Source organism: Carassius carassius, chromosome 1 (genome assembly GCF_963082965.1).
Source record: "Carassius carassius chromosome 1, fCarCar2.1, whole genome shotgun sequence".
NCBI lineage: Eukaryota > Metazoa > Chordata > Actinopteri > Cypriniformes > Cyprinidae > Carassius > Carassius carassius.
This window is the reverse complement of record NC_081755.1, coordinates 9,806,502-9,829,528: the sequence shown is the minus strand read 5'-3', so window position 1 is coordinate 9,829,528 and position 23,027 is coordinate 9,806,502. Positions and strand designations below refer to the sequence as shown.

Here is a 23,027-nt window from a genome sequence, read left to right as displayed (position 1 = left end):
TCGCCTTCCACCTTCCGGAAGTAGAGGCAACGCTACCACACTAAGCCCTTTTCAATGAGTAAATCTGTCTGTTTCCATCCTTTTGCCTACTAATTGCTTTCCACTGTTATTTTATTCAAGTGATTTTCCTGTTTTGAAGTAACTTCACTGTGATTGTAAACTATTGGTGTCCCTGCTTCAACACGGTGCATCTGTAAGAAAGGATCAGAGGCTGTGAAAGGCTTTCAGCACCGACTAGGCTAAAAATCAAGGAATGTTAAAGCGGCTGAATTTGGACGTTCACGCAGCATCACTTTGCACAGCCACAGCAGTCTTCCAAAAAGATCTATTGGCAGCGGTGGGATTCGAACCCACGCCCCCGAAGAGACTGGAGCCTAAATCCAGCGCCCTGGACCGCTCGGCCACGCTACCCTGTGCTCCTGTGCTAATCGGCTCGCTGCGACCGGTGGAAAAGTTTCTTTCCATTCCTTTTTTCGCCTTCCACATTCCGGAAATAGAGGCAACGCTACCACACTAAGCCCTTTTCAATGAGTAAAACTGTCTGTTTCCAACCTTTTGCCTACTAATTGCTGTCCACCGTTATTTGATTCAAGTGATTTTACTGTTTTGAAGTAACTTCACTGTGATTGTAAACTATTGGTGTCCCTGCTTCAATACGGTGCATCTGTAAGAAAGGAGCAGAGGCCATGACAGGCTTTCAGCACCGACTTGGCTAAAAAGCAAGGAATGTAAAAGCGGCTGAATTTGGACGTTCATGCAGCATCACTTTGCGCAGCCACAGCAGTCTTCCAAAAAGATGTACTGGCAGCGGTGGGATTCGAACCCACATCCCCGAAGAGACTGGAGCCTATATCCAGCGCCTTGGACCGCTCGGCCACGCTACCCTGTGTGCCTGTGCTCTCCGGCTCGCTACGACTGGTTGAAAAGTTTCTTTCCATTCCTTTTTTCGCCTTCCACCTTCCGGAAATAGAGGCAACGCTACCACACTAAGCCGTTTTCAATGAGTAAAACTGGCTGTTTCCATCCTTCTGCCTACTAATTGCTTTCCACTGTTATTTTATTCAAGTGATTTTCCTGTTTTGAAGTAACTTCACTGTGATTGTAAACTATTGGTGTCCCTGCTTCAACACGGTGCATCTGTAAGAAAGGAGCAGAGGCTGTGAAAGGCTTTCAGCACCGACTAGGCTAAAAAGCAAGGAATGTTAAAGCGGCTGAATTTGGACGTTCACGCAGCATCACTTTGCACAGCCACAGCAGTCTTCCAAAAAGATCTATTGGCAGCGGTGGGATTTGAACCCACGCCCCCGAAGAGACTGGAGCCTAAATCCAGCGCCTTGGACCGCTCGGCCACGCTACCCTGTGCTCCTGCGCTAACTGGCTCGCTACGACCGGTGGAAAAGTTTCTTTCCATTCCTTTTTTCGCCTTCCACATTCCGGAAATAGAGGCAACGCTACCACACTAAGCCCTTTTCAATGAGTAAAACTGTCTGTTTCCAACCTTTTGCCTACTAATTGCTTTCCACTGTTATTTGATTCAAGTGATTTTCCTGTTTTGAAGTAACTTCACTGTGATTGTAAACTATTGGTGTCCCTGCTTCAATACGGTGCATCTGTAAGAAAGGAGCAGAGGCCGTGACAGGCTTTCAGCACCGACTTGGCTAAAAAGCAAGGAATGTAAAAGCGGCTGAATTTGGACGTTCATGCAGCATCACTTTGCGCAGCCACAGCAGTCTTCCAAAAAAATGTACTGGCAGCGCTGAGATTCGAACCCACACACCCGAAGAGACTAGAGCCTTAATACAGCGCCTTGGACCACTCGGCCATGCTACCCTGTGTGCCTACGCTCTCCGGCTCGGTACGACCGGTGGGAAAGTTTCTTTCCATTCCTTTTTTCGCCTTCCACCTTCCGGAAGTAGAGGCAACGCTACCACACTAAGCCCTTTTCAATGAGTAAATCTGTCTGTTTCCATCCTTTTGCCTACTATTTGCTTTCCACTGTTATTTTATTCAAGTGATTTTCCTGTTTTGAAGTAACTTCACTGTGATTGTAAACTATTGGTGTCCCTGCTTCAACACGGTGCATCTGTAAGAAAGGAGCAGAGGCCGTGAAAGGCTTTCAGCACCGACTAGGCTAAAAAGCAAGGAATGTTAAAGTGGCTGAATTTGGAAGTTCACGCAGCATCACTTTGCACAGCCACAGCAGTCTTCCAAAACATCTATTGGCAGCGGTGGGATTCGAACCCACGCCCCCGAAGAGACTGGAGCCTAAATCCAGCACCTTGGACCGCTCGGCCATGCTACCCTGTGCTCCTGCGCTAACCGGTTCGCTACGACCGGTGGAAAAGTTTCTTTCCATTCCTTTTTTCGCCTTCCACATTCCGGAAGTAGAGGCAACGCTACCACACTAAGCCCTTTTCAATGAGTAAATCTGTCTGTTTCCATCCTTTTGCCTACTATTTGCTTTCCACTGTTATTTTATTCAAGTGATTTTCCTGTTTTGAAGTAACTTCACTGTGATTGTAAACTATTGGTGTCCCTGCTTCAACACGGTGCATCTGTAAGAAAGGAGCAGAGGCTGTGAAAGGCTTTCAGCACCGACTAGGCTAAAAAGCAAGGAATGTTAAAGCGGCTGAATTTGGACGTTCGCGCAGCATCACTTTGCACAGCCAAAGCAGTCTTCCAAAACGATCTATTGGCAGCGGTGGGATTCGAACCCACGCCCCCGAAGAAACTGGAGCCTAAATCCAGCGCCTTGGACCGCTCGGCCATGCTACCCTGTGCTCCTGCGCTAACCGGTTCGCTACGACCGGTGGAAAACTTTCTTTCCATTCCTTTTTTCGCCTTCCACATTCCGGAAATAGAGGCAACGCTACCACACTAAGCCCTTTTCAATGAGTAAAACTGTCTGTTTCCAACCTTTTGCCTACTAATTGCTTTCCACTGTTATTTGATTCAAGTGATTTTCCTGTTCTGAAGTAACTTCACTGTGATTGTAAACTATTGATGTCCCTGCTTCAACACGTTGCATCTGTAAGAAAGGAGCAGAGGCCGTGAAAGGCTTTCAGCACCGACTTGAATAAAAAGCAAGGAATGTAAAAGCGGCTGAATTTGGACGTTCATGCAGCATCACTTTGCGCAGCCACAGCAGTCTTCCAGAAAGATGTACTGGCAGCGGTGGGATTCGAACCCACGCACCCAAAGAGACTAGAGCCTTAATACAGCGCCTTGGACCACTCGGCCACGATACCCTGTGTGCCTACGCTCTCCGGCTCGGTACGACCGGTGGAAAAGTTTCTTTCCATTCCTTTTTTTGCCTTCCACCTTCCGGAAGTAGAGGCAACGCTACCACACTAAGCCCTTTTCAATGAGTAAATCTGTCTTTTTCCATCCTTTTGCCTACTAATTGCTTTCCACTGTTATTTTATTCAAGTGATTTTCCTGTTTTGAAGTAACTTCACTGTGATTGTAAACTATTGGTGTCCCTGCTTCAACACGGTGCATCTGTAAGAAAGGAGCAGAGGCTGTGAAAGGCTTTCAGCACCGACTAGGCTAAAAAGCAAGGAATGTTAAAGCGGCTGAATTTGGACGTTCACGCAGCATCACTTTGCACAGCCACAGCAGTCTTCCAAAAAGATCTATTGGCAGCGGTGGGATTCGAACCCACGCCCCCGAAGAGACTGGAGCCTAAATCCAGCGCCTTGGACCGCTCGGCCACGCTACCCTGTGCTCCTGTGCTAATCGGCTCGCTGCGACCGGTGGAAAAGTTTCTTTCCATTCCTTTTTTCGCCTTCCACCTTCCGGAAATAGAGGCAACGCTACCACACTAAGCCCTTTTCAATGAGTAAAACTGTCTGTTTCCAACCTTTTGCCTACTAATTGCTGTCCACCGTTATTTGATTCAAGTGATTTTCCTGTTTTGAAGTAACTTCACTGTGATTGTAAACTATTGGTGTCCCTGCTTCAACACGGTGCATCTGTAAGAAAGGAGCAGAGGCTGTGAAAGGCTTTCAGCACCGACTAGGCTAAAAAGCAAGGAATGTTAAAGCGGCTGAATTTGGACGTTCACGCAGCATCACTTTGCACAGCCACAGCAGTCTTCCAAAAAGATTTATTGGCAGCGGTGGGATTTGAACCCACGCCCCCGAAGAGACTGGAGCCTAAATCCAGCGCCTTGGACCGCTCGGCCACGCTACCCTGTGCTCCTGCGCTAACTGGCTCGCTACGACCGGTGGAAAAGTTTCTTTCCATTCCTTTTTTCGCCTTCCACATTCCGGAAATAGAGGCAACGCTACCACACTAAGCCCTTTTCAATGAGTAAAACTGTCTGTTTCCAACCTTTTGCCTACTAATTGCTTTCCACTGTTATTTTATTCAAGTGATTTTCCTGTTTTGAAGTAACTTCACTGTGATTGTAAACTATTGGTGTCCCTGCTTCAACACGGTGCATCTGTAAGAAAGGAGCAGAGGCTGTGACAGGCTTTCAGCACCGACTTGGCTAGAAAGCAAGGAATGTAAAAGCGGCTGAATTTGGACATTCATGCAGCATCACTTTGCGCAGCCACAGCAGTCTTCCAAAATTATCTACCTGCAGCGGTGGGATTCAAACCTACACCCCCGAAGAGACTGGAGCCTTAATCCAGCGCCTTGGACCGCTCGGCCATGCTAACCTGTGTGCCTATGCTCTCCGGCTTGCTACGACCGGTGGAAAAGTTTCTTTCCATTACTTTTTTCGCCTTCCACCTTCCGGAAGTAGAAGCAATGCTACCACTCTAAGCCCTTTTCAATGAGTAAATCTGGCTGTTTCCATCCTTTTGCCTACTAAATGCTTTCCAATGTTATTTTATTTTATTCAAGTGATTTTCCTGTTTTGAAGTAACTTCATTGTGATTGTAAACTATTGGTGTCCCTGCTTCAACACGGTGCATCTGTAAGAAAGGAGCAGAGGCCGTGACAGGCTTTCAGCACCGACTTGGCTAAAAAGCAAGGAATGTAAAAGTGGCTGAATTTGGACGTTCATGCAGCATCACTTTGCGCAGCCACAACAGTCTTCCAAAAAGATGTACTGGCAGCAGTGGGATTCGAATCCACGCCCCCAAAGAGACTGGAGCCTTAATCCAGCGCCTTGGACCGCTCGGCCATGCTACCCTGTGTGCCTACACTCTCCGGCTGGCTACGACCGGTGGAAAAGTTTCTTTCCATTCCTTTTTTCGCCTTCCACCTTCCGGAAGTAGAAGCAACGCTACCACACTAAGCCCTTTTCAATGAGTAAATCTGGCTGTTTCCATCCTTTTGCCTACTAATTGCTTTCCACCATTATTTTATTCAAGTGATTTCCCTGTTTTGAAGTATCTTCACTGTGATTGTACACTATTGGTGTCCCTGCTTCAACACGGTGCATCTGTAAGAAAGGAGCAGAGGCCGTGACAGGCTTTCAGCACCGACTTGGCTAAAAAGCAAGGAATGTAAAAGCGGCTGAATTTGGACGTTCATGCAGCATCACTTTGTGCAGCCACAGCAGTCTTCCAAAAAGATGTACTGGTGGCAGTGGGATTTGAACCGACGGCCCCGAAGAGACCGGAGCCTTAATCCAGCGCCTTGGACCGCTCGGCCATGCTAGCCTGTGTGCCTACGCTCTCCGGCTCGCTATGACCGGTGGAAAAGTTTCTTTCCATTCCTTTTTTCGCCTTCCACCTTCCGGAAGTAGAAGCAACGCTACCACACTAAGCCCTTTTCAATGAGTAAATCTGGCTGTTTCCATCCTTTTGCCTACTAAATGCTTTCCAATGTTATTTTATTGTATTCAAGTGATTTTCCTGTTTTGAAGTAACTTCACTGTGATTGTAAACTATTGGTGTCCCTGCTTCAACACGGTGCATCTGTAAGAAAGGAGCAGAGGCCGTGACAGGCTTTCAGCACCGACTTGGCTAAAAAGCAAGGAATGTAAAAGCGGCTGAATTTGGACGTTCATGCAGCATCACTTTGCGCAGCCACAGCAGTCTTCCAAAAAGATGTACTGGCAGCAGTGGGATTCGAACCAACGCCCCCGAAGAGACTGGAGCCTTAATCCAGCACCTTGGACCGCTCGGCCATGCTACCCTGTGTGCCTATGCTCTCCGGCTCGCTACGACCGGTGGAAAAGTTTCTTTCCATTCCTTTTTTCGCCTTCCACCTTCCGGAAGTAGAAGCAACGCTACCACACTAAGCCCTTTTCAATGAGTAAATCTGGCTGTTTCCATCCTTTTGCCTACTAATTGCTTTCCACTGTTATTTTATTCAAGTGATTTCCCTGTTTTGAAGTAACTTCACTGTGATTATAAACTATTGGTGTCCCTGCTTCAACACGGTGCATCTGTAAGAAAGGAGCAGAGGCCGTGACAGGCTTTCAGCACCGACTTGGCAAAAAAGCAAGGAATGTAAAAGCGGCTGAATTTGGACGTTCATGCAGCATCACTTTGCGCAGCCACAGCAGTCTTCCAAAAAGATGTACTGGCAGCAGTGGGATTCGAACCCACGCCCCCGAAGAGACTGGAGCCTTAATCCAGCGCCTTGGACCGCTCGGCAATGCTACCCTGTGTGCCTACGCTCTCCGGCTGGCTACGACCGGTGGAAAAGTTTCTTTTCATTCCTTTTTTCGCCTTCCACCTTCCGGAAGTAGAAGCAACGCTACAACACTAAGCCCTTTTCAATGAGTAAATCTGGCTGTTTCCATCCTTTTGCCTACTAATTGCTTTCCACTGTTATTTTATTCAAGTGATTTCCCTGTTTTGAAGTAACTTCACTGTGATTGTAAACTATTGGTGTCCCTGCTTCAACACGGTGCATCTGTAAGAAAGGAGCAGAGGCGGTGACAGACTTTCAGCACCGACTTGGCCAAAAAGCAAGGAATGTAAAAGCAGCTGAATTTGGACGTTCATGCAGCATCACTTTGCGCAGCCACAGCAGTCTTCCAAAAAGATGTACTGGCAGCAGTGGGATTCGAACCCACGCCCCCGAAGAGACTGGAGCCTTAATCCAGCGCCTTGGACCGCTCTGCCATGCTACCCTGTGTAACTAAGCTCTCCGGCTCGCTACGACCAGTGGAAAAGTTTCTTTCCATTCCTTTTTTCGCCTTCCACTTTCCGGAAGTAGAAGCAACGCTACCACACTAAGCCCTTTTCAATGAGTAAATCTGGCTGTTTCCATCCTTTTGCCTACTAAATGCTTTCCAATGTTATTTTATTTTATTCAAGTGATTTTCCTGTTTTGAAGTAACTTCACTGTGATTGTAAACTATTGGTGTCCCTGCTTCAACACGGTGCATCTGTAAGAAAGGAGCAGAGGCTGTGACAGGCTTTCAGCACCGACTTGGCTAGAAAGCAATGAATGTAAAAGCGGCTGAATTTGGACATTCATGAAGCATTATTTTGCGCAGCCAAAGCAGTCTTCCAAAATTATCTACCTGCAGCGGTGGGATTCGAACCTACGCCCCTAAAGAGACTGGAGCCTTAATCCAGCACCTTGGACCGCTCGGCCATGCTACCCTGTGTGCCTACGCTCTCCGGCTGGCTACGACCGGTGGAAAAGTTTCTTTCCATTCCTTTTTTCGCCTTCCACCTTCCGGAAATAGAGGCAACGCTACCACACTAAGCCCTTTTCAATGAGTAAAACTGTCTGTTTCCATTATTTTGCCTACTAAATGCTTTCCAATGTTATTTTATTCAAGTGATTTTCCTGTTTTGAAGTAACTTCACTGTGATTGTAAACTATTGGTGTCCCGGCTTCAACACGGTGCATCTGTAAGAAAGGAGCAGAGGCTGTGAAAGGCTTTCAGCACCGACTAGGCTAAAAAGCAAGGAATGTTAAAGCGGCTGAATTTGGACGTTCACGCAGCATCACTTTGCGCAGCCACAGCAGTCTTCCAAAAAGATCTATTGGCAGCGGTGGGATTCGAACCCACACCCCCGAAGAGACTGGAGCCTAAATCCAGCGCCTTGGACCGCTCGGCCATGCTACCCTGTGCTCCTGCGCTAACCGGTTCACTACGACCGGTGGAAAACTTTCTTTCCATTCCTTTTTTCGCCTTCCACATTCCGGAAATAGAGGCAACGCTACCACACTAAGCCCTTTTCAATGAGTAAAACTGTCTGTTTCCAACCTTTTGCCTACTAATTGCTGTCCACCGTTATTTGATTCAAGTGATTTTACTGTTTTGAAGTAACTTCACTGTGATTGTAAACTATTGGTGTCCCTGCTTCAATACGGTGCATCTGTAAGAAAGGAGCAGAGGCCATGACAGGCTTTCAGCACCAACTTGGCTAAAAAGCAAGGAATGTAAAAGCGGCTGAATTTGGACGTTCATGCAGCATCACTTTGCGCAGCCACAGCAGTCTTCCAAAAAGATGTACTGGCAGCGGTGGGATTCGAACCCACACCCCCGAAAAGACTGGAGCCTATATCCAGCGCCTTGGACCGCTCGGCCACGCTACCCTGTGTGCCTGTGCTCTCCGGCTCGCTACGACTGGTTGAAAAGTTTCTTTCCATTCCTTTTTTCGCCTTCCACCTTCCGGAAATAGAGGCAACGCTACCACACTAAGCCGTTTTCAATGAGTAAAACTGGCTGTTTCCATCCTTCTGCCTACTAATTGCTTTCCACTGTTATTTTATTCAAGTGATTTTCCTGTTTTGAAGTAACTTCACTGTGATTGTAAACTATTGGTGTCCCTGCTTCAACACGGTGCATCTGTAAGAAAGGAGCAGAGGCTGTGAAAGGCTTTCAGCACCGACTAGGCTAAAAAGCAAGGAATGTTAAAGCGGCTGAATTTGGACGTTCACGCAGCATCACTTTGCACAGCCACAGCAGTCTTCCAAAAAGATGTATTGGCAGCGGTGGGATTTGAACCCACGCCCCCGAAGAGACTGGAGCCTAAATCCAGCGCCTTGGACCGCTCGGCCACGCTACCCTGTGCTCCTGCGCTAACTGGCTCGCTACGACCGGTGGAAAAGTTTCTTTCCATTCCTTTTTTCGCCTTCCACATTCCGGAAATAGAGGCAACGCTACCACACTAAGCCCTTTTCAATGAGTAAAACTGTCTGTTTCCAACCTTTTGCCTACTAATTGCTTTCCACTGTTATTTGATTCAAGTGATTTTCCTGTTTTGAAGTAACTTCACTGTGATTGTAAACTATTGGTGTCCCTGCTTCAATACGGTGCATCTGTAAGAAAGGAGCAGAGGCCGTGACAGGCTTTCAGCACCGACTTGGCTAAAAAGCAAGGAATGTAAAAGCGGCTGAATTTGGACGTTCATGCAGCATCACTTTGCGCAGCCACAGCAGTCTTCCAAAAAAATGTACTGGCAGCGCTGAGATTCGAACCCACACACCCGAAGAGACTAGAGCCTTAATACAGCGCCTTGGACCACTCGGCCACGCTACCCTGTGTGCCTACGCTCTCCGGCTCGGTACGACCGGTGGGAAAGTTTCTTTCCATTCCTTTTTTCGCCTTCCACCTTCCGGAAGTAGAGGCAACGCTACCACACTAAGCCCTTTTCAATGAGTAAATCTGTCTGTTTCCATCCTTTTGCCTACTATTTGCTTTCCACTGTTATTTTATTCAAGTGATTTTCCTGTTTTGAAGTAACTTCACTTTGATTGTAAACTATTGATGTCCCTGCTTCAACACGTTGCATCTGTAAGAAAGGAGCAGAGGCCGTAAAAGGCTTTCAGCACCGACTTGACTAAAAAGCAAGGAATGTAAAAGCGGCTGAATTTGGACGTTCATGCAGCATCACTTTGCGCAGCCACAGCAGTCTTCCAGAAAGATGTACTGGCAGCAGTGGGATTCGAACCCATGCACCCGAAGAGACTAGAGCCTTAATACAGCGCCTTGGACCACTCGGCCACGATACCCTGTGTGCCTACGCTCTCCGGCTCGGTACGACCGGTGGAAAAGTTTCTTTCCATTCCTTTTTTCGCCTTCCACCTTCCGGAAGTAGAGGCAACGCTACCACACTAAGCCCTTTTCAATGAGTAAATCTGTCTGTTTCCATCCTTTTGCCTACTAATTGCTTTCCACTGTTATTTTATTCAAGTGATTTTCCTGTTTTGAAGTAACTTCACTGTGATTGTAAACTATTGGTGTCCCTGCTTCAACACGGTGCATCTGTAAGAAAGGAGCAGAGGCTGTGAAAGGCTTTCAGCACCGACTAGGCTAAAAAGCAAGGAATGTTAAAGCGGCTGAATTTGGACGTTCACGCAGCATCACTTTGCACAGCCACAGCAGTCTTCCAAAAAGATCTATTGGCAGCGTTGGGATTCGAACCCACGCCCCCGAAGAGACTGGAGCCTAAATCCAGCGCCTTGGACCGCTCGGCCACGCTACCCTGTGCTCCTGTGCTAACCGGCTCGCTGCGACCGGTGGAAAAGTTTCTTTCCATTCCTTTTTTCGCCTTCCACATTCCGGAAATAGAGGCAACGCTACCACACTAAGCCCTTTTCAATGAGTAAAACTGTCTGTTTCCAACCTTTTGCCTACTAATTGCTTTCCACCGTTATTTGATTCAAGTGATTTTCCTGTTTTGAAGTAACTTCACTGTGATTGTAAACTATTGGTGTCCCTGCTTCAATACGGTGCATCTGTAAGAAAGGAGCAGAGGCCATGACAGGCTTTCAGCACCGACTTGGCTAAAAAGCAAGGAATGTAAAAGCGGCTGAATTTGGACGTTCATGCAGCATCACTTTGCGCAGCCTTCCAAAAAGATGTACTGGCAGCGTTGGGATTCGAACCCACGCCCCCGAAGAGACTGGAGCCTTAATCCAGCGACTTGGACCGCTCGGCCTTGCTACCCTGTGTGCCTACGCTCTCCGGCTCGCTACGCCCGGTGGAAAAGTTTCTTTCCATTTCTTTTTTCGCCTTCCACCTTCCGGAAGTAGAAGCAACGCTACCACACTAAGCCCTTTTCAATGAGTAAATCTGGCTGTTTCCATCCTTTTGCCTACTAATTGCTTTCCACTTTTATTTTATTCAAGTGATTTTCCTGTTTTGAAGTAACTTCACTGTGATTGTAAACTATTGGTGTCCCTGCTTCAACACGGTGCATCTGGAAGAAAGGAGTAGAGGCCGTGACAGGCTTTCAGCACCGACTTGGCTAAAAAGCAAGGAATGTAAAAGCGGCTGAATTTGGACGTTCATGCAGCATCACTTTGCGCAGCCACAGCAGTCTTCCAAAAAGAAAAGCTGGCAGCAGTGGGATTCGAACCCACGCCCCCGAAGAGACTGGAGTCTTAATCCAGCACCTTGGACCGCTCGGCCATGCTACCCTGTGTGCCTACGCTCTCCGGCTGGCAACGACCGGTGGAAAAGTTTCTTTCCATTCCTTTTTCGCCTTCCAACTTCCGGAAGTAGAAGCAACGCTACCACACTAAGCCCTTTTCAATGAGTAAATCTGTCTGTTTCCATCCTTTTGCCTACTAATTGCTTTCCACTGTTATTTTATTCAAGTGATTTCCCTGTTTTGAAGTAACTTCACTGTGATTGTAAACTATTGGTGTCCCTGCTTCAACACAGTGCATCTGTAAGAAAGGAGCAGAGGCCGTGACAGGCTTTCAGCACCGACTTGGCTAAAAAGCAAGGAATGTAAAAGCGGCTGAATTTGGACGTTCATGCAGCATCACTATTGCGCAGCCACAGCAGTCTTCTAAAAAGATGTACTGGCAGCAGTGGGATTCGAACCCACGCCCCCGAAGAGACTGGAGCCTTAATCCAGCGCCTTGGACCGCTCGGCCATGCTACCCTGTGTGCCTATGCTCTCCGGGTCGCTACCACCGGTGGAAAAGTTTCTTTCCATTCCTTTTTTCGCCTTCCACCTTCCGGAAGTAGAAGCAACGCTACCACACTAAGCCCTTTTCAATGAGTAAATCTGGCTGTTTCCATCCTTTTGCCTACTAAATGCTTTCCAATATTATTTTATTTTATTCAAGTGATTTTCCTGTTTTGAAGTAACTTCACTGTGATTGTAAATTATTGGTGTCCCTGCTTCAACACGGTGCATCTGTAAAAAAAGGAGCAGAGGCTGTGACAGGCTTTCAGCACCGACTTGGCTAGAAAGCAAGGAATGTAAAAGCGGCTGAATTTGGACATTCATGCAGCATCACTTTGCGCAGCCACAGCAGTCTTCCAAAATTATCTACCTGCAGCGGTGGGATTCAAACCTACGCCCCCGAAGAGACTGGAGCCTTAATCCAGCGCCTTGGACCGCTCGGCCATGCTAGCCTGTGTGCCTGCGCTCTCCGGCTGGCTACGACCGGTGGAAAAGTTTCTTTCCATTCTTTTTTTCGCCTTCCACCTTCCGGAAGTAGAAGCAACGCTACCACACTAAGCCCTTTTCAATGAGTAAATCTGGCTGTTTCCATCCTTTTGCCTACTAAATGCTTTCCAATGTTATTTTATTTTATTCAAGTGATTTTCCTGTTTTGAAGTAACTTCACTGTGATTGTAAACTATTGGCGTCCCTGCTTCAACACGGTGCATCTGTAAGAAAGGAGCAGAGGCCATGACAGGCTTTCAGCACCGACTTGGCTAAAAAGCAAGGAATGTAAAAGTGGCTGAATTTGGACGTCCATGCAGCATCACTTTGCGCAGCCACAGCAGTCTTCCAAAAAGATGTACTGGCAGCAGTGGGATTCGAACCCACGCCCCCGAAGAGACTGGAGCCTTAATCCAGCGCCTTGGACCGCTCGGCCATGCTACCCTGTGTGACTACACTCTCTGGCTGGCTACGACCGGTGGAAAAGTTTCTTTCCATTACTTTTTTCGCCTTCCACCTTCCGGAAGTAGAAGCAACGCTACCACACTAAGCCCTTTTCAATGAGTAAATCTGGCTGTTTCCATCCTTTTGCCTACTAATTGCTTTCCACTGTTATTTTATTCAAGTGATTTCCCTGTTTTGAAGTAACTTCACTGTGATTGTAATCTATTGGTGTCCCTGCTTCAACACGGTGCATCTGTAAGAAAGGAGCAGAGGCCGTGACAGGCTTTCAGCACCGACTTGGCTAAAAAGCAAGGAATGTGAAAGCGGCTGAATTTGGACGTTCATGCAGCATCACTTTGCACAGCCACAGCAGTCTTCTAAAAAGATGTACTGGCAGCAGTGGGATTCGAACCCACGCCCCCGAAGAGACTGGAGCCTTAATCCAGCGCCTTGGACCGCTCGGCCATGCTACCCTGTGTGCTTACGCTCTCCGGCTCGCTACCACCGGTGGAAAAGTTTCTTTCCATTCCTTTTTTCGCCTTCCACCTTCCTGAAGTAGAAGCAACGCTACCACACTAAGCCCTTTTCAATGAGTAAATCTGGCTGTTTCCATCCTTTTGCCTACTAAATGCTTTCCAATATTATTTTATTTTATTCAAGTGATTTTCCTGTTTTGAAGTAACTTCACTGTGATTGTAAATTATTGGTGTCCCTGCTTCAACACGGTGCATCTGTAAAAAAGGAGCAGAGGCTGTGACAGGCTTTCAGCACCGACTTGGCTAAAAAGCAAGGAATGTAAAAGCGGCTTAATTTGGACGTTCATGCAGCATCACTATTGCGAAGCCACAGCAGTCTTCTAAAAAGATGTACTGGCAGCAGTGGGATTCGAACCCACGTCCCCGAAGAGACTGGAGCCTTAATCCAGCGCCTTGGACCGCTCGGCCATGCTACCCTGTGTGCCTACGCTCTCCGGCTCGCTACCACCGGTGGAAAAGTTTCTTTCCATTCCTTTTTTCGCCTTCCACCTTCCGGAAGTAGAAGCAACGCTACCACACTAAGCCCTTTTCAATGAGTAAATCTGGCTGTTTCCATCCTTTTGCCTACTAAATGCTTTCCAATGTTATTTTATTTTATTCAAGTGATTTTCCTGTTTTGAAGTAACTTCACTGTGATTGTAAACTATTGGTGCCCCTGCTTCAACACGGTGCATCTGTAAGAAAGGAGCAGAGGCCGTGACAGGCTTTCAGCACCGACTTGGCTAAAAAGCAAAGAATGTAAAAGCGGCTGATTTTGGACGTTCATGCAGCATCACTTTGCGCAGCCACAGCAGTCTTCCAAAGAGATGTACTGGCAACAGTGGGATTCGAACCCACGCCCCCGAAGAGACTGGAGCCTTAATCCAGCGCCTTGGACCGCTCGGCCATGCTAACCTGTGTGCCTATGCTCTCCGGCTCGCTACGACCGGTGGAAAACTTTCTTTCCATTACTTTTTTTGCCTTCCACCTTCCGGAAGTAGAAGCAACGCTACCACACTAAGCCCTTTTCAATGAGTAAATCTGGCTGTTTCCATCCTTTTGCCTACTAAATGCTTTCCAATGTTATTTTATTTTATTCAAGGTATTTTCCTGTTTTGAAGTAACTTCACTGTGATTGTAAACTATTGGTGTCCCTGCTTCAACACGGTGCATCTGTAAGAAAGGAGCAGAGGCCATGACAGGCTTTCAGCACCGAATTGGCTAAAAAGCAAGGAATGTAAAAGTGGCTGAATTTGGACGTTCATGCAGCATCACTTTGCGCAGCCACAGCAGTCTTCCAAAAAGATGTACTGGCAGCAGTGGGATTCGAACCCACGCCCCCAAAGAGACTGGAGCCTTAATCCAGCGCCTTGGACCGCTCGGCCATGCTACCCTGTGTGACTACACTGTCTGGCTGGCTACGACCGGTGGAAAAGTTTCTTTCCATTCCTTTTTTCGCCTTCCACCTTCCGGAAGTAGAAGCAACGCTACCACACTAAGCCCTTTTCAATGAGTAAATCTGGCTGTTTCCATCCTTTTGCCTACTAATTGCTTTCCACTGTTATTTTATTCAAGTGATTTCCCTGTTTTGAAGTAACTTCACTGTGATTGTAAACTATTGGTGTCCCTGCTTCAACACGGTGCATCTGTAAGAAAGGAGCAGAGGCCGTGACAGGCTTTCAGCACCGACTTGGCTAAAAAGCAAGGAATGTAAAAGCGGCTGAATTTGGACGTTCATGCAGCATCACTATTGCGCAGCCACAGCAGTCTTCTAAAAAGATGTACTGGCAGCAGTGGGATTCGAACCCACGCCCCCGAAGAGACTGGAGCCTTAATCCAGCACCTTGGACCGCTCGGCCATGCTACCCTGTGTGCCTACGCTCTCCGGGTCGCTACCACCGGTGGAAAAAATTCTTTCCATTCCTTTTTTCGCCTTCCACCTTCCGGAAGTAGAAGCAACGCTACCACACTAAGCCCTTTTCAATGAGTAAATCTGGCTGTTTCCATCCTTTTGCCTACTAAATGCTTTCCAATATTTTTTTATTTTATTCAAGTGATTTTCCTGTTTTGAAGTAACTTTACTGTGATTGTAAATTATTGGTGTCCCTGCTTCAACACGGTGCATCTGTAAAAAAGGAGCAGAGGCTGTGACAGGCTTTCAGCACCGACTTGGCTAAAAAGCAAAGAATGTAAAAGCGGCTGATTTGGACATTCATGCAGCATCACTTTGCGCAGCCACAGCAGTCTTCTAAAAAGATGTACTGGCAGCAGTGGGATTCGAACCCACACCCCCGAAGAGACTGGAGCCTTAATCCAGCACCTAGGACTGCTCGGCCACGCTACCCTGTGTGCCTACGCTCTCCGGCTCGCTACGACCGGTGAAAAAGTTTCTTTCCATTCCTTTTTTCGCCTTCCACCTTCCGGAAGTAGAGGCAACGCTACCACACTAAGCCCTTTTCAATAAGTAAATCTGTCTGTTTCCATCCTTTTGCCTACTATTTGCTTTCCACTGTTATTTTATTCAAGTGATTTTCCTGTTTTGAAGTAACTTCACTGTGATTGTAAACTATTGGTGTCCCTGCTTCAACACGGTGCATCTGTAGGAAAGGAGCAGAGGCCGTGAAAGGCTTTCAGCACCGACTAGGCTAAAAAGCAAGGAATGTTAAAGCGGCTGAATTTGGACGTTCACGCAGCATCACTTTGCACAGCCACAGCAGTCTTCCAAAAAGATCTATTGGCAGCGGTGGGATTCGAACCCACGCCCCCGAAGAGACTGGAGCCTAAATCCAGCGCCTTGGACCACTCGGCCACGCTACCCTGTGCTCCTGCGCTAACTGGCTCGCTACGACCAGTGGAAAAGTTTCTTTCCATTGCTTTTTTCGCCTACCACATTCCGGAAATAGAGGAAACGCTACCACACTAAGCCCTTTTCAATGAGTAAAACTGTCTGTTTCCAACCTTTTGCCTACTAATTGCTTTCCACTGTTATTTGATTCAAGTGATTTTCCTGTTTTGAAGTAACTTTACTGTGATTGTAAACTATTGGTGTCCCTGCTTCAACACGGTGCATCTGTAAGAAAGGAGCAGAGGCCGTGACAGGCTTTCAGCACCGACTTGGCTAAAAAGCAAGGAATGTAAAAGCGGCTGAATTTGGACGTTCATGCAGCATCACTTTGCGCAGCATCAGCAGTCTTCCAAAAGATGTACTGGGAGCAGTGGGATTCGAACCCACGCCCCCGAAGAGACTGGAGCCTTAATCCAGCGACTTGGACCGCTCGGCCTTGCTACACTGTGTGGCTACGCTCTCCGGCTCACTACGACCGGTGGAAAAGTTTCTTTCCATTCCTTTTTTCGCCTTACACCTTCCGGAAATAGAAGCAACGCTACCACACTAAGCCCTTTTCAATGAGTAAATCTGGCTGTTTCCATCCTTTTGCCTACTAATTGCTTTCCACTGTTATTTTATTCAAGTGATTTTCCTGTTTTGAAGTAACTTCACTGTGATTGTAAACTATTGGTGTCCCTGCTTCAACACGGTGCATCTGTAAGAAAGGAGCAGAGGCCGTGACAGGCTTTCAGCACCGACTTGGCTAAAAAGCAAGGCATGTAAAAGTGGCTGAATTTGGACGTTCATGCAGCATCACTTTGCGCAGCCACAGCAGTCTTCCAAAAAGATGTACTGGCAGCAGTGGGATTCGAACCCATGCCCCCGAAGAGACTGGAGCCTTAATCCAGCGCCTTGGACCGCTCGGCCATGCTACCCTGTTTGCCTACGCTCTCCGGCTCGCAACGACCAGTGGAAAAGTTTCTTTCCATACCTTTTTTCGCCTTCCACTTTCCGGAAGTAGAAGCAACGCTACCACACTAAGCCCTTTTCAATGAGTAAATCTGGCTGTTTCCATCCTTTTGCCTACTAAATGCTTTCCAATGTTATTTTATTTTATTCAAGTGATTTTCCTATTTTGAAGTAACTTCACTGTGATTGTAAACTATTGGTGTCCCTGCTTCAACACGGTGCATCTGTAAGAAAGGAGCAGAGGCTGTGACAGGCTTTCAGCACCGACTTGGCTAGAAAGCAAGGAATGTAAAAGCGGCTGAATTTGGACATTCATGCAGCATCACTTTGCGCAGCCAAAGCAGTCTTCCAAAATTATCTACCTGCAGCGGTGGGATTCGAACCTACGCCCCCAAAGAGACTGGAGCCTTAATCCAGCGCCTTGGACCGCTCGGCCATGCTACCCTGTGTGCCTACGCTCTCCGGCTGGCTACGACCGGTGGAAAAGTTTCTTTCCATTCCTTTTTTCGCCTTCCACCTTCCGGAAATAGAGGCAACGCTACCACACTAAGCCCTTTTCAATGAGTAAATCTGGCTGTTTCCATCCTTTTGCCTACTAATTGCTTTCCACTGTTATTTTATTCAAGTGATTTCCCTGTTTTGAAGTAACTTCACTGTGATTGTAAACTATTGGTGTCCCTGCTTCAACACGGTGCATCTGTAAGAAAGGAGCAGAGGCCGTGACAGGCTTTCAGCAAATACTTGGCTAAAAAGCAAGGAATGTAAAAGCGGCTGAAATTGGACGTTCATGCAGCATCACTTTGCGCAGCCACAGCAGTCTTCCAAAAGATGTACTGGCAGTGGTGAGATTCGAACCCACGCCCCCGAAGAGACTGGAGCCTTAATCCAGCGCCTTGGACCGCTCGGCCACGCTACCCTGTGTACCTACGCTCTCCAGCTCGCTACGACCGGTGGAAAAGTTTCTTTCCATTCCTTTTTTCGCCTTCCACCTTCCGGAAGTAGAAGCAACGCTACCACACTAAGCCCTTTTCAATGAGTAAATCTGGCTGTTTCCATCCTTTTGCCTACTAATTGCTTTCCACTGTTATTTTATTCAAGTGATTTTCCTGTTTTGAAGTAACTTCACTGTGATTGTAAACTATTGGTGTCCCTGCTTCAACACGGTGCATCTGTAAGAAAGGAGCAGAGGCCGCGACAGGCTTTCAGCACCGACTTGGCTAAAAAGCAAGGAATGTGAAAGCTGCTGAATTTGGACATTCATGCAGCATCACTTTGCGCAGCCACAGCAGTCTTCTAAAAAGATGTACTGGCAGCAGTGGGATTCGAACCCACGCCCCCGAAGAGACTGGAGCCTTAATCCAGCGCCTTGGACCGCTCGGCCATGCTACCCTGTGTGCCTACGCTCTCCGGGTCGCTACCACCGGTGGAAAAAATTCTTTCCATTCCTTTTTTCGCCTTCCACCTTCCGGAAGTAGAAGCAACGCTACCACACTAAGCCCTTTTCAATGAGTAAATCTGGCTGTTTCCATCCTTTTGCCTACTAAATGCTTTCCAATATTTTTTTATTTTATTCAAGTGATTTTCCTGTTTTGAAGTAACTTTACTGTGATTGTAAATTATTGGTGTCCCTGCTTCAACACGGTGCATCTGTAAAAAAGGAGCAGAGGCTGTGACAGGCTTTCAGCACCGACTTGGCTAAAAAGCAAAGAATGTAAAAGCGGCTGATTTGGACATTCATGCAGCATCACTTTGCGCAGCCACAGCAGTCTTCTAAAAATATGTACTGGCAGCAGTGGGATTCGAACCCACGCCCCCGAAGAGACTGGAGCCTTAATCCAGCGCCTTGGACCGCTCGGCCATGCTACCCTGTGTGCCTATGCTCTCCGGCTCGCTACGACCGGTGGAAAAGTTTCTTTCCATTCCTTTTTTCGCCTTCCACCTTCCGGAAGTAGAAGCAACGCTACCACACTAAGCCCTTTTCAATGAGTAAATCTGGCTGTTTCCATCCTTTTGCCTACTAATTGCTTTCCACTGTTATTTTATTCAAGTGATTTCCCTGTTTTGAAGTAACTTCACTGTGATTGTAAACTATTGGTTTCCCTGCTTCAACACGGTGCATCTGTAAGAAAGGAGCAGAGGCCGTGACAGGCTTTCAGCACCGACTTGGCAAAAAAGCAAGGAATGTAAAAGCGGCTGAATTTGGACGTTCATGCAGCATCACTTTGCGCAGCCACAGCAGTCTTCCAAAAGATGTACTGGCAGCAGTGGGATTCGAACCCACGCCCCCGAAGAGACTGGAGCCTTAATCCAGCGACTTGGACCGCTCGGCCTTGCTACACTGTGTGGCTACGCTCTCCGGCTCACTACGACCGGTGGAAAAGTTTCTTTCCATTCCTTTTTTCGCCTTACACCTTCCGGAAATAGAAGCAACGCTACCACACTAAGCCCTTTTCAATGAGTAAATCTGGCTGTTTCCATCCTTTTGCCTACTAATTGCTTTCCACTGTTATTTTATTCAAGTGATTTTCCTGTTTTGAAGTAACTTCACTGTGATTGTAAACTATTGGTGTCCCTGCTTCAACACGGTGCATCTGTAAGAAAGGAGCAGAGGCCGTGACAGGCTTTCAGCACCGACTTGGCTAAAAAGCAAGGCATGTAAAAGTGGCTGAATTTGGACGTTCATGCAGCATCACTTTGCGCAGCCACAGCAGTCTTCCAAAAAGATGTACTGGCAGCAGTGGGATTCGAACCCATGCCCCCGAAGAGACTGGAGCCTTAATCCAGCGCCTTGGACCGCTCGGCCATGCTAACCTGTGTGCCTACGCTCTCCGGCTGGCTACGACCGGTGGAAAAGTTTCTTTCCATTCCTTTTTTCGCCTTCCACCTTCCGGAAATAGAGGCAACGCTACCACACTAAGCCCTTTTCAATGAGTAAAACTGTCTGTTTCCATTATTTTGCCTACTAAATGCTTTCCAATGTTATTTTATTCAAGTGATTTTCCTGTTTTGAAGTAACTTCACTGTGATTGTAAACTATTGGTTTCCCTGCTTCAACACGTTGCATCTGTAAGAAAGGAGCAGAGGCCGTGACAGGCTTTCAGCACCGACTTGGCTAAAAAGCAAGGAATGTAAAAGCGGCTGAATTTGGACGTTCATGCAGCATCACTTTGCGCAGCCACAGCAGTCTTCCAAAAGATGTACTGGCAGCGGTGGGATTCGAACCCACACCCCCGAAGAGACTGGAGCCTTAATCCAGCGCCTTGGACCGCTTGGCCTTGCTACCCTGTGTGCCTACGCTCTCCGGCTCGCTACGCCCGGTGGAAAAGTTTCTTTCCATTTCTTTTTTCGCCTTCCACCTTCCGGAAGTAGAAGCAACGCTACCACACTAAGCCCTTTTCAATGAGTAAATCTGGCTGTTTCCATCCTTTTGCCTACTAAATGCTTTCCACTTTTATTTTATTCAAGTGATTTTCCTGTTTTGAAGTAACTTCACTGTGATTGTAAACTATTGGTGTCCCTGCTTCAACACAATGCATCTGTAAGAAAGGAGCAGAGGCCGTGACAGGCTTTCAGCACCGACTTGGCTAAAAAGCAAGGAATGTAAAAGCGGCTGAATTTGGACGTTCATGCAGCATCACTTTGCGCAGCCACAGCAGTCTTCCAAAAGATGCACTGGCAGCGGTGGGATTCGAACCCACGCCCCCGAAGAGACTGGAGCCTTAATCCAGCGCCTTGGACCGCTCGGCCACGCTACCCTGTGTACCTACGCTCTCCGGCTCGCTACGACCGGTGGAAAAGTTTCTTTCCATTCCTTTTTTCGCCTTCCACCTTCCGGAAGTAGAAGCAACGCTACCACACTAAGCCCTTTTCAATGAGTAAATCTGGCTGTTTCCATCCTTTTGCCTACTAATTGCTTTCCACTGTTATTTTATTCAAGTGATTTTCCTGTTTTGAAGTAACTTCACTGTGATTGTAAACTAATGGTGTCCCTGCTTCAACACGGTGCATCTGTAAGAAAGGAGCAGAGGCTGTGACAGGCTTTCAGCACCGACTTGGCTAGAAAGCAAGGAATGTAAAAGCGGCTGAATTTGGACATTCATGCAGCATCACTTTGCGCAGCCACAGCAGTCTTCCAAAATTATCTACCTGCAGCGGTGGGATTCAAACCTACACCCCCAAAGAGACTGGAGCCTTAATCCAGCACCTTGGACCGCTCGGCCATGCTAACCTGTGTGCCTATGCTCTCCGGCTTGCTACGACCGGTGGAAAAGTTTCTTTCCATTACTTTTTTCGCCTTCCACCTTCCGGAAGTAGAAGCAATGCTACCACTCTAAGCCCTTTTCAATGAGTAAATCTGGCTGTTTCCATCCTTTTGCCTACTAAATGCTTTCCAATGTTATTTTATTTTATTCAAGTGATTTTCCTGTTTTGAAGTAACTTCATTGTGATTGTAAACTATTGGTGTCCCTGCTTCAACACGGTGCATCTGTAAGAAAGGAGCAGAGGCCATGACAGGCTTTCAGCACCGACTTGGCTAAAAAGCAAGGAATGTAAAAGTGGCTGAATTTGGACGTTCATGCAGCATCACTTTGCGCAGCCACAACAGTCTTCCAAAAAGATGTACTGGCAGCAGTGGGATTAGAACCCACGCCCCCTAATAGACTGGAGCCTTAATCCAGCGCCTTGGACCGCTCGGCCATGCTACCCTGTGTGCCTTCACTCTCCGGCTGGCTACGACTGGTGGAAAAGTTTCTTTCCATTCCTTTTTTCGCCTTCCACCTTCCGGAAGTAGAAGCAACGCTACCACACTAAGCCCTTTTCAATGAGTAAATCTGGCTGTTTCCATCCTTTTGCCTACTAATTGCTTTCCACAGTTATTTTATTCAAGTGATTTCCCTGTTTTGAAGTAACTTCACTGTGATTGTAAACTATTGGTGTCCCTGCTTCAACACGGTGCATCTGTAAGAAAGGAGCAGAGGCCGTGACAGGCTTTCAGCACCGACTTGGCTAAAAAGCAAGGAATGTAAAAGCGGCTGAATTTGGACGTTCATGCAGCATCACTTTGTGCAGCCACAGCAGTCTTCCAAAAAGATGTACTGGTGGCAGTGGGATTCGAACCGACGGCCCCAAAGAGACTGGAGCCTTAATCCAGCGCCTTGGACCGCTCGGCCATGCTAGCCTGTGTGTCTACGCTCTCCGGCTCGCTATGACCGGTGGAAAAGTTTCTTTCCATTCCTTTTTTCGCCTTCCACCTTCCGGAAGTAGAAGCAACGCTACCACACTAAGCCCTTTTCAATGAGTAAATCTGGCTGTTTCCATCCTTTTGCCTACTAATTGCTTTCCACTGTTATTTTATTCAAGTGATTTCCCTGTTTTGAAGTAACTTCACTGTGATTGTAAACTATTGGTGTCCCTGCTTCAACACGGTGCATCCGAAGAAAGGAGCAGAGGCCGTGACAGGCTTTCAGCACCGACTTGGCTAAAAAGCAAGGAATGTTAAAGCGGCTGAATTTGGACGTTCATGCAGCATCACTTTGCGCAGCCACAGCAGTCTTCCAAAAGATGTACTGGCAGTGGTGGGATTCGAACCCACGCCCCCGAAGAGACTGGAGCCTTAATCCAGCACCTTGGACCGCTCGGCCATGCTACCCTGTGTGACTACACTGTCCGGCTGGCTACGACCGGTGGAAAAGTTTCTTTCCATTCCTTTTTTCGCCTTCCACCTTCCGGAAGTAGAAGCAACGCTACCACACTAAGCCCTTTTCAATGAGTAAATCTGGCTGTTTCCATCCTTTTGCCTACTAATTGCTTTCCACTGTTATTTTATTCAAGTGATTTCCCTGTTTTGAAGTAACTTCACTGTGATTGTAAACTATTGGTGTCCCTGCTTCAACACGGTGCATCTGTAAGAAAGGAGCAGAGGCAGTGACAGGCTTTCAGCACCGACTTGGCTAAAAAGCAAGGAATGTAAAAGCGGCTGAATTTGGACGT

At 47.4% G+C, this 23,027-nt stretch overlaps 29 non-coding genes across 29 annotated transcripts; all 29 read right to left on the bottom strand.

The window, feature by feature from the left end:
• Window positions 1-329: 329 nt before the first annotated feature.
• On the bottom strand, window positions 330-411 carry trnal-uag (transfer RNA leucine (anticodon UAG)). The gene has a single exon. It is a non-coding gene; the product is annotated as a tRNA-Leu (tRNA).
• Window positions 412-802: 391 nt separating this feature from the next.
• On the bottom strand, window positions 803-884 carry trnal-uag (transfer RNA leucine (anticodon UAG)). The gene has a single exon. It is a non-coding gene; the product is annotated as a tRNA-Leu (tRNA).
• Window positions 885-1,275: 391 nt separating this feature from the next.
• On the bottom strand, window positions 1,276-1,357 carry trnal-uag (transfer RNA leucine (anticodon UAG)). The gene has a single exon. It is a non-coding gene; the product is annotated as a tRNA-Leu (tRNA).
• Window positions 1,358-2,220: 863 nt separating this feature from the next.
• Window positions 2,221-2,302, bottom strand: trnal-uag (transfer RNA leucine (anticodon UAG)). Its single transcript has one exon. It is a non-coding gene; the product is annotated as a tRNA-Leu (tRNA).
• Window positions 2,303-2,693: 391 nt separating this feature from the next.
• trnal-uag (transfer RNA leucine (anticodon UAG)) lies at window positions 2,694-2,775 on the bottom strand. The gene has a single exon. It is a non-coding gene; the product is annotated as a tRNA-Leu (tRNA).
• An 864-nt stretch (window positions 2,776-3,639) lies between these two features.
• trnal-uag (transfer RNA leucine (anticodon UAG)) lies at window positions 3,640-3,721 on the bottom strand. Its single transcript has one exon. It is a non-coding gene; the product is annotated as a tRNA-Leu (tRNA).
• Window positions 3,722-4,112: 391 nt separating this feature from the next.
• trnal-uag (transfer RNA leucine (anticodon UAG)) lies at window positions 4,113-4,194 on the bottom strand. Its single transcript has one exon. It is a non-coding gene; the product is annotated as a tRNA-Leu (tRNA).
• An 869-nt stretch (window positions 4,195-5,063) lies between these two features.
• Window positions 5,064-5,145, bottom strand: trnal-aag (transfer RNA leucine (anticodon AAG)). Its single transcript has one exon. It is a non-coding gene; the product is annotated as a tRNA-Leu (tRNA).
• An 869-nt stretch (window positions 5,146-6,014) lies between these two features.
• Window positions 6,015-6,096, bottom strand: trnal-aag (transfer RNA leucine (anticodon AAG)). Its single transcript has one exon. It is a non-coding gene; the product is annotated as a tRNA-Leu (tRNA).
• Window positions 6,097-6,487: 391 nt separating this feature from the next.
• trnal-aag (transfer RNA leucine (anticodon AAG)) lies at window positions 6,488-6,569 on the bottom strand. Its single transcript has one exon. It is a non-coding gene; the product is annotated as a tRNA-Leu (tRNA).
• A 391-nt stretch (window positions 6,570-6,960) lies between these two features.
• trnal-aag (transfer RNA leucine (anticodon AAG)) lies at window positions 6,961-7,042 on the bottom strand. Its single transcript has one exon. It is a non-coding gene; the product is annotated as a tRNA-Leu (tRNA).
• Window positions 7,043-7,911: 869 nt separating this feature from the next.
• trnal-uag (transfer RNA leucine (anticodon UAG)) lies at window positions 7,912-7,993 on the bottom strand. Its single transcript has one exon. It is a non-coding gene; the product is annotated as a tRNA-Leu (tRNA).
• A 391-nt stretch (window positions 7,994-8,384) lies between these two features.
• Window positions 8,385-8,466, bottom strand: trnal-uag (transfer RNA leucine (anticodon UAG)). The gene has a single exon. It is a non-coding gene; the product is annotated as a tRNA-Leu (tRNA).
• Window positions 8,467-8,857: 391 nt separating this feature from the next.
• Window positions 8,858-8,939, bottom strand: trnal-uag (transfer RNA leucine (anticodon UAG)). The gene has a single exon. It is a non-coding gene; the product is annotated as a tRNA-Leu (tRNA).
• Window positions 8,940-10,276: 1,337 nt separating this feature from the next.
• Window positions 10,277-10,358, bottom strand: trnal-uag (transfer RNA leucine (anticodon UAG)). Its single transcript has one exon. It is a non-coding gene; the product is annotated as a tRNA-Leu (tRNA).
• An 855-nt stretch (window positions 10,359-11,213) lies between these two features.
• On the bottom strand, window positions 11,214-11,295 carry trnal-aag (transfer RNA leucine (anticodon AAG)). The gene has a single exon. It is a non-coding gene; the product is annotated as a tRNA-Leu (tRNA).
• Window positions 11,296-11,686: 391 nt separating this feature from the next.
• trnal-aag (transfer RNA leucine (anticodon AAG)) lies at window positions 11,687-11,768 on the bottom strand. Its single transcript has one exon. It is a non-coding gene; the product is annotated as a tRNA-Leu (tRNA).
• An 875-nt stretch (window positions 11,769-12,643) lies between these two features.
• Window positions 12,644-12,725, bottom strand: trnal-aag (transfer RNA leucine (anticodon AAG)). The gene has a single exon. It is a non-coding gene; the product is annotated as a tRNA-Leu (tRNA).
• Window positions 12,726-13,116: 391 nt separating this feature from the next.
• Window positions 13,117-13,198, bottom strand: trnal-aag (transfer RNA leucine (anticodon AAG)). Its single transcript has one exon. It is a non-coding gene; the product is annotated as a tRNA-Leu (tRNA).
• Window positions 13,199-13,595: 397 nt separating this feature from the next.
• Window positions 13,596-13,677, bottom strand: trnal-aag (transfer RNA leucine (anticodon AAG)). The gene has a single exon. It is a non-coding gene; the product is annotated as a tRNA-Leu (tRNA).
• Window positions 13,678-14,073: 396 nt separating this feature from the next.
• On the bottom strand, window positions 14,074-14,156 carry trnal-aag (transfer RNA leucine (anticodon AAG)). The gene has a single exon. It is a non-coding gene; the product is annotated as a tRNA-Leu (tRNA).
• Window positions 14,157-14,551: 395 nt separating this feature from the next.
• Window positions 14,552-14,633, bottom strand: trnal-aag (transfer RNA leucine (anticodon AAG)). Its single transcript has one exon. It is a non-coding gene; the product is annotated as a tRNA-Leu (tRNA).
• Window positions 14,634-15,025: 392 nt separating this feature from the next.
• Window positions 15,026-15,107, bottom strand: trnal-aag (transfer RNA leucine (anticodon AAG)). Its single transcript has one exon. It is a non-coding gene; the product is annotated as a tRNA-Leu (tRNA).
• Window positions 15,108-15,975: 868 nt separating this feature from the next.
• On the bottom strand, window positions 15,976-16,057 carry trnal-uag (transfer RNA leucine (anticodon UAG)). Its single transcript has one exon. It is a non-coding gene; the product is annotated as a tRNA-Leu (tRNA).
• Window positions 16,058-16,920: 863 nt separating this feature from the next.
• Window positions 16,921-17,002, bottom strand: trnal-aag (transfer RNA leucine (anticodon AAG)). Its single transcript has one exon. It is a non-coding gene; the product is annotated as a tRNA-Leu (tRNA).
• Window positions 17,003-18,343: 1,341 nt separating this feature from the next.
• Window positions 18,344-18,425, bottom strand: trnal-aag (transfer RNA leucine (anticodon AAG)). Its single transcript has one exon. It is a non-coding gene; the product is annotated as a tRNA-Leu (tRNA).
• Window positions 18,426-18,820: 395 nt separating this feature from the next.
• On the bottom strand, window positions 18,821-18,902 carry trnal-aag (transfer RNA leucine (anticodon AAG)). Its single transcript has one exon. It is a non-coding gene; the product is annotated as a tRNA-Leu (tRNA).
• Window positions 18,903-19,765: 863 nt separating this feature from the next.
• On the bottom strand, window positions 19,766-19,848 carry trnal-aag (transfer RNA leucine (anticodon AAG)). The gene has a single exon. It is a non-coding gene; the product is annotated as a tRNA-Leu (tRNA).
• An 861-nt stretch (window positions 19,849-20,709) lies between these two features.
• Window positions 20,710-20,791, bottom strand: trnal-aag (transfer RNA leucine (anticodon AAG)). Its single transcript has one exon. It is a non-coding gene; the product is annotated as a tRNA-Leu (tRNA).
• Window positions 20,792-23,027: the final 2,236 nt, after the last annotated feature.